The sequence below is a fragment of the Echiichthys vipera genome (assembly GCF_963691815.1).
Source record: "Echiichthys vipera genome assembly, chromosome: 6".
In the NCBI taxonomy this organism is placed as follows: Eukaryota; Metazoa; Chordata; class Actinopteri; order Perciformes; family Trachinidae; genus Echiichthys; species Echiichthys vipera.
In genome coordinates, this window is record NC_139831.1 from 32949038 (window position 1) to 32956680 (window position 7643).

Sequence of the window (7643 nt, forward strand, 5' to 3'; positions counted from 1 at the left end):
GCTCTATCTCATAACTACAACTCAGCGCAATGTGTGAAATGCTCCATTTGAACTTACAAAATAAAAGGTATATATTAGTAACAGGGACAAGTAATTGGTGGCGGTGACTCCGTCATCAGGAATATTCGGTTCTTCAATGCTGACACTCACTGTTTTCCTGGAGCCACCGTGCAAGATATCCTGGACAAGCTCCCGGGGCTGCTGCTCTCACTCCCTATCCCTATCAGTCGGGTGATAGTTCGAGTCGGGACCAACGACTTAGCCCGGGAGCAGTGAGAGCTGACCAAAAAGGATTTTAATGGTGTTATGTGTGATGACGGAGAATACACGGAGGAGGGGACTCAAATGCAGACACAGAACTGAAGAGACAGTATTAACAAATTTAATAAAACTTATTTACAAAAGGTGGACTAAACACAAAGGAAAAACACGAAGAGAACTGATACAAACTGACACGATGAATGGACACAAGAGGACAGGTACATAGGGAGACATCAGGGTATGTAGAGGGTATGATCCGGCACCGAGTGAGGCTCAATACCGGGTTAATATACAGAGTGGCAGGTGATCAATGTTAACAAGGCTCACCTGCCAGGAAAACAAACTCAAACCAGAAAACAGAAAGAAAGCACATACAGAAAAACAGCGACAGAGGGAGACAAAAACAACGATTAAAAGGGAGAGAGAAACTGTCCAGAACTAATCACAACAGTACCCCCTCCTCAACGAGCGCCTCCTGACGCTCTACTGGGCCTCCCCGGACAGAACCTCCCGGCACAAGGAAGGACTGGTCTATAGGTGTCGACCGGACCGCCGACTGGAACTGATGTCGGACCGGGCTGCCGACTGGAACTGGTGTCAGACCGGGCCGCCGACTGGAAACAATGTCGTACCGGGCCGCCGACTGAAACTGTTGTCGTACCGGGCCGCCGACTGAAACTGTTGTCGGACCGGACCGCCGACTGGAACTGATGTCGACCGGGCGGCTGACTGGAACTGGTGTCCAACCGGGCCGCCGACTGGAACTGATGTCGACCGGGCCGCTGACTAGAACTGGTGTCGGACCGGGCCGCCGACTGGAACTGGTGCCGGACCGGGCCGCCGACTGGAAGAGGTGTCGGACCGGGCCGCCGACTGGAACTGGTGTCGGACCAGACCGCCGACTGGAACTGGTTTAGGCCGAGCAGGACGCCATGAGAGAGAAAAAACAAAAAACCTGACGTGTGATGACGGAGAATACATGGAGGAGGGGACCCAAATGCAGACACGGAACTCAGGAGACGGTATTAACAAATTTAATAAAACTTATTTACAAAAGGTGGACTAAACACAAAGGAAAAACACAAAGAGAACTGATACAAACTGACACGATGAATGGACACAAGAGGACAGGTACACAGGGAGACATCAGGGTATGTAGAGGGTATGATCCGGCACCGAGTGAGGCTCAGTACCAGGTTAATATACAGAGTGGCAGGTGATCCATGTTAACAAGGATCACCTGCCAGGAAAACAACCTCAAACCAGAAAACAGAAAGAAAGCACATACAGAAAAACACAGACAGAGGGAGACAAAAACAACGATTGAAAAGGAGAGAGAAACTGTCCAGAACTAATCACCACAAATGGTCTTTTATCCTTTTTAAGTGCCTGTGGTAAGTCTGTTTTTATTTCTGGCCTAATCCCCATGGTAGTCCGTGGAGCGGGGCGTTTTAGCAGATTGCTCAGTCTCCACAGCTGGCTCTTATCAGCATGCACGGCCCTCAACATTGGTTTTATTGACAATTTTAACATGTTTTGGGGGCGTTCAGAGATTTTCAGGAGCGAAGGCCTCCACCCGAGCACGCTGGGTAGCCGCATGTTTTCGGCTAATATACAGTACGCTGTACAATCTACACAAACGACCCACTGACTCAGTACTGATACACATGCACACGGACCCTCTGCCCCACACTCACCTTCACCCTCCCCCTCCTACACTACACACGCCCCCTCTGCCCCTCACTCACCTTCACCCTCCCCCTCCTACACTACACACGCCCCCCTCAGTTGCACCTGAGGCACAGAACAACATCCACACCATCAAAACCAGAATCTCACACAAACAAATTACACCCAGGACTGTTTTTAGACCATACTGTGTTTTTAACATTCCTTCAGAAAGACATGATGAGCGCACGTTCAACACAGACATTAAAATGGCTGTGCTGAACGTGTGCTCTCTTTTAAACAAATCCTTTATCATTAACGATGTAATTTTAGATAACAACCTAGACAGCATTCTCCTTACAGAGACATGGCTTGGCACTGATGCACCTGTTGTTCTCACTGAGGCTTCCCCACCAAATTTTACCTTTTTATTTTCTACCAGAGGGGTACAAAAAGGAGGCGGAACTGCGTCAATCACCAAAGACACCATGTTGTCAAATGAAGTCTTTTTAAACAAATATTTATCATTTGAGTATCATGCCTTTGTTTTTAGCAGCCCCCCCATCCTCTGCATCCACAGTCTACAGACCACCCCGCTATTCCACCTCTTTGAACAGTGAATTCTCAGAGCTACTGTCAATGACACATAACATGTATAACAGAATACTAATAACCGGTGATTTTAATTTACACATAGATAATTCCTCAGATCCTATTTTTGAATTTTTAAACCTTCTCCATTGCCTTGATTTTAATCAACATGTCACGCAGCCGACCCACAGCAGGGGGCGCACCTTGGACCTGGTCATAACCCATGGCCTGTCCATTGGAGCGCCCTCTGTTGTGGACCTGGCTGTGTCTGATCATTTTGGTGTGTTTTTTACAATCACCAGTTTTAACCAGCATGAGGCCCCAGTTAGAACAGTGAGGAAACGCTACCTAACTTCTGAAGTGGCTGCAAATTTTATCCAGATTTTACAGAGCACTCCTGCAGAAATTTTACCAGCACACTGTGATTTTATTGTTGACAATTTTAACCATAAAATAAAATCAACGCTGGACTCCACTCTCAATAAAAATAAATATTACAAGACCCACACCCCCGCAGAGAAATGCAGAAACTAAAAAACTAAAGAGAAAATGCAGGAGTGCTGAGAGGAGATGGAGAAAAAAAAAACTGACAGTTCACTATGAAATTTTACGTGGACATCTCAAAACATACAATAACACAATTAAACAGTCAAGAATCTCCCATTTCCATAAACTAATCAACGAACATAAAAACAACCACAAATTTCTCTTCTCCACAATTGACCTTTTAACAAACAAAAATTTTACTAGATCCTCCAAAACACCAACTGACGCCCTTTGTGAGGACTTTGCAGACCACTTCAGAAATAAAATCAATGACATAAGATCGAGTCTTTTACCCCAACAGATTTCCAATGTTGACACACCTGGATCATTGATTTAACCCGAGGAAACACTGGAGAGTTTTGCCCTGGTTGATGCCGGGACACTTGGTCGAGTCCTCTCCCAAGTAAGGTCCACAACCTGCCTATTAGATCCAATTCCCACACCGTTTTTCAAAACACTTTGTGGATTCTTTGAGGATCAGCTGTTATACATGGTGAATTGCTCTCTTCAGACGGGGGTCTTCCCCGCCTCCTTTAAAACGGCGTTGGTGAAGCCCTTTCTGAAGAAGAGCAACTCAGATCCCAACATCTTTAATAATTATCGTCCTGTATCCAACTTACCGTTTTTAAGTAAAATTTTGGAAAAACTTGTTTTCAATCAAGTAAATTACTTTTTAATTGAAAACAACATTTTTGAGAAGTGTCAGTCTGGTTTCAGGGTGAACCACAGTACAGAGAAAGCCCTTTTAAAGATTTTAAACGACATCCGGTGCAACTCGGATAACAATGAACTCACAATCTTGGTACTACTGTATCTAACCGCCGCCTTCGATACAGTAAACCATCACATTTTATTAGATAGACTGAAGAACCTGGTCGGCCTCTCGGGTACTGTTCTTAACTGGTTCATTTCTTACCTCACAGATCGACACTTCTTTGTAAGTATGGATACATGTTCCTCAGAAACCCACAAAATAAAGTGTGGTGTTCCCTAAGGGTCAATTTTAGGTCCAACTATTTTTAATCTTTACATGCTTCACCTTGGGGACGTCATCAGGAGGCACGGCATCAGCTTTCATAGTTATGCTGACGATACGCAACTGTATATCGCCGTGTCTCCTGATGACACAGGGCCTATTGATGTCCTTTTAAACTGCATTTTAGATATCAAGACATGGAGAGCAGGGAATTTCCTACAACTCAACCAGGACAAAACAGAGATTTTACTCATTGGTCCTGAGGGCCAGAAAGAGAAACCTTTACCAAAGTTAAAGAATTTTAAACTATCACAATCTGTAAAAAATCTGGGAGTGATTGATAGTGGAAGGGAGTGAGAGCAGCAGCCCGGGGAGCTTGTCCAGGATATCTTGCACGGTGGCTCCAGGAAAACAGTGAGTGTCAGCATTGAAGAACCGAATATTCCTGATGATGGAGTCCCCGGTTAACAGTGTGGTCGGGGAGAAGAGGGGGCGAGTACGGGGAGGTGACGGCTGGGGACTCCCGTGGTCTTGAGGTGCGTGACCTGCCTGCAAACAGAGTCTCTGCCCCCCTCAGCCCCCTCTAACCAGTGTCGCCACTCCTCCAAAGCTAATTTGACTGCCAGTAACTCACGGTTCGCTACGTCGTAGTTTCTCTCAGCGGGGGACAGTTTTTTGGAGGAGAACGCGCAGGGATGAACCTTGTTATCTGTAGCCGTTCGTTGTGACAGAACCGCACCCACTCCCAGATCCGAAGCATCCACCTCCACAATGAATTGACACGAAGGATCGGGCTGAACCAACAGAGGGGCGGATGAGAAACGTCTCTTAAGAGCCAGGAACGCGTCATCAGCAGCTGAAGACCACACAAAGGGGGTAGTAGGTGACGTTAATCTGGTCATCGGGGCCACAACCTGGCCGTAGTTATGGATGAAGCAACGGTAGAAATGAGCAAAACCCAGAAAACGTTGTAGTTGCCGTGGGTCACTCTGGACCCGCCTTCACCTGCCCACTCTCGACAATGTAACCCAAAAAAGTCACTGAAGAAACATTTCTCTGCCTTGACGAACAATGGTTTCTCCTGTAGGTGCTGTAGAACCTGGCAGACGTGATTAACGTGCTCCGACAAGTCCTTTGAGAAAATCAGAATGTCGTCCAGGTAGACGAACACAGAGCGGTTCAGCATGTCATGGAGAACGTCGTTCACTATTGCCTGGAAGACAGCTGGGGCATTAGTTAAACCAAAGGGCATTACTAGATACTCAAATTGGCCAAGTGGTAAATTGAAAGCAGTTTTCCACTCGTCTCCCTCCTTAATTCTGACTAGGTGATAACCTGGGAGGCAGAGCTGTAGGCTGCGGATCCTTGGATGGCAGGCAAGAAGAGAGGAATGTCCCCACTGGACATCCATCATTGCCCACGTGGGCGTTGAAGTCTCCCAGCAGAACTATGGAGTCCCCTACTGGAGCCCCATGCCGGACTCCATTAAGGGTCTCCAAGAAGGCAGAATACTCTGAATTGCTGTTCGGTGCATATGCTCAAACAACAGTCAGAGTTTTCCCCCCTACCACCTGCAGGCGTAAATAGGCAACCCTCTCGTCCACCGGGGTAAACTCCAACACCGCGGCGCTCAGCCGGGGGTCTGTAAGTAACCTCACACCCGCCCGGCGCCTCACACCCTGGGCAACTCCAGAGAAGAATAGGGTCCAACCCCTATCTAGGAGTACGGTTCCAGAGCCGAGACTGTGTGTGGAGGTAAGCCCCACCAGATCTATCTGGTAGCGCTCCACCTCCCGCACAAGCTCCGGCTCCTTCCCCCCCAGAAAGGTGACATTCCACGTCCCAAGAGCCAGCCTCTGCTGCCCGTGTCTGGCCCGTTAATGCCCCTCACCTCCACTGCCACCCATGCAGCAGCACACCCAACCCCAGCGGTTCCTCCTGCGAGTGATGGGCCCACAGGATGGAGAGGGGGGAGGTGCCACGTCACTTTTTCGGGCTGTGCCCAGCGGCCCGGGGTAAACCCAGCCACCAGGCGCTCACCGGTGAGCCCTCTGGCGTCTGGGCCTGGCTCCAGATGGGGGCCCCTGGCCTTCTCTGGGCAGGGTCTCTCTTCCTTTTCCTCGGTTTTCCATAGAGTCTTTGTGAACCATTCTTAGTCCATCCCCTCACCTGAGACCACTCTGGCATGGGAGACACTACCAGGAGCACTAGGCTCCAGACAACACAGCCTTCAGGTTCACAGGGACACACAAACATCTCCACCACGATAAGGTGATAGTTTACAGAGAGGCATAACTGGGATAAGAAAATTGATCAGCTGGAGAGGAATATACAGTTCTGGAACACTTTACCTATTTCAATGGTAAGGCGTATTAACGCCATCAAAATGGGGGTCTTGCTAAGGTTCCTCTTTGTTTTAGTATCTATTCCAGTATGCATCCCTCAAAATCACTTCAGAAGGCTGGATTCAATTATATCATCTTTTATTTGGTGCGGCAAAATACCTAGGATCTTGAAGAAACATCTTATTAAAGGTCAGTCCAAGGGAGGTTTAGGCCTGCCTCAATTAAAATCCTATTATTTGGCCGCATATTTAAATATCTTCTCATTTTGGTTGGGGTGTTTACAAGGCAATATTCTGGAGGAGATGCCTGCATGATTACAAATTGAACACCTCTCCTGTCAGCGCACCTCTTTACCAGCACTCATTAATACCCTAGTAAAGATTAAGAAGTACATGTATAATGATAACCCTATAATTTATAATTATTTAAAGATATGGAAGCAGGTAATAACTCTGAAAACACCCAAAAATTATTTGGATTCTCCTATTTGCTTTAACCATGCATTTAAACCTGCACTGGATGATGTCGTTTCCTCAAGTTGGAGAGAGAAAGGCATCACATTGAGAAATGTTTATATCGAGGGCCATTTGGCTCCCTTTCAACAGTTACAGCGGGCATTCCAGCTTCCCATTTTTTCCATTACCTACCAATACCTTGCTCGTTTCCTGAGATTCCAGGACAGGGAACAGATTGCTGAAGCTGCGTGTAAGATGGGAAAGGTGCACTGGGCAAACATTGTCTTACTCCGAGTTCCTCACGGATGGCTGAACTTCTCTCCCCATCTCTAAGGCGGACTCCAGCCACCCTCCTGAGAAAACGCATTTTGGCCGTTTGTACCCGCAACCTCGTTCTTTCGGTCTTGACCCAGCTTTCATGACCATAGGTGAGGGTAAGAACAAAGAATGACCAGTTCGAGAGCTTTGCCCTCCAGCTCAGAGGTACTTGAACTCCTTTACTTGGGGTTGTGGGAAATAACCAGAGATTTCCTTCTTTCTTTGTAACTCTTTATTAATCTATGATGTAAATCCTTCGTTTCTGTATGTTGATTAACATAACATTCAAGCTGTGAATCAGTGCTGGGGGGATTGTGGAGAAGGAGTCACATGGGTTGCAAATGGTGACATTTGGTGGTTGTAAAACACTGATAACATCCACTGGGGTTATAAACATTGGTAGTGTGTTTTTGATACTTTGATGTACTTGTGTTTGTAAGGTGCTTTGATGTGAGTGTATATCTGCTGGAGTGACTTGGAGAA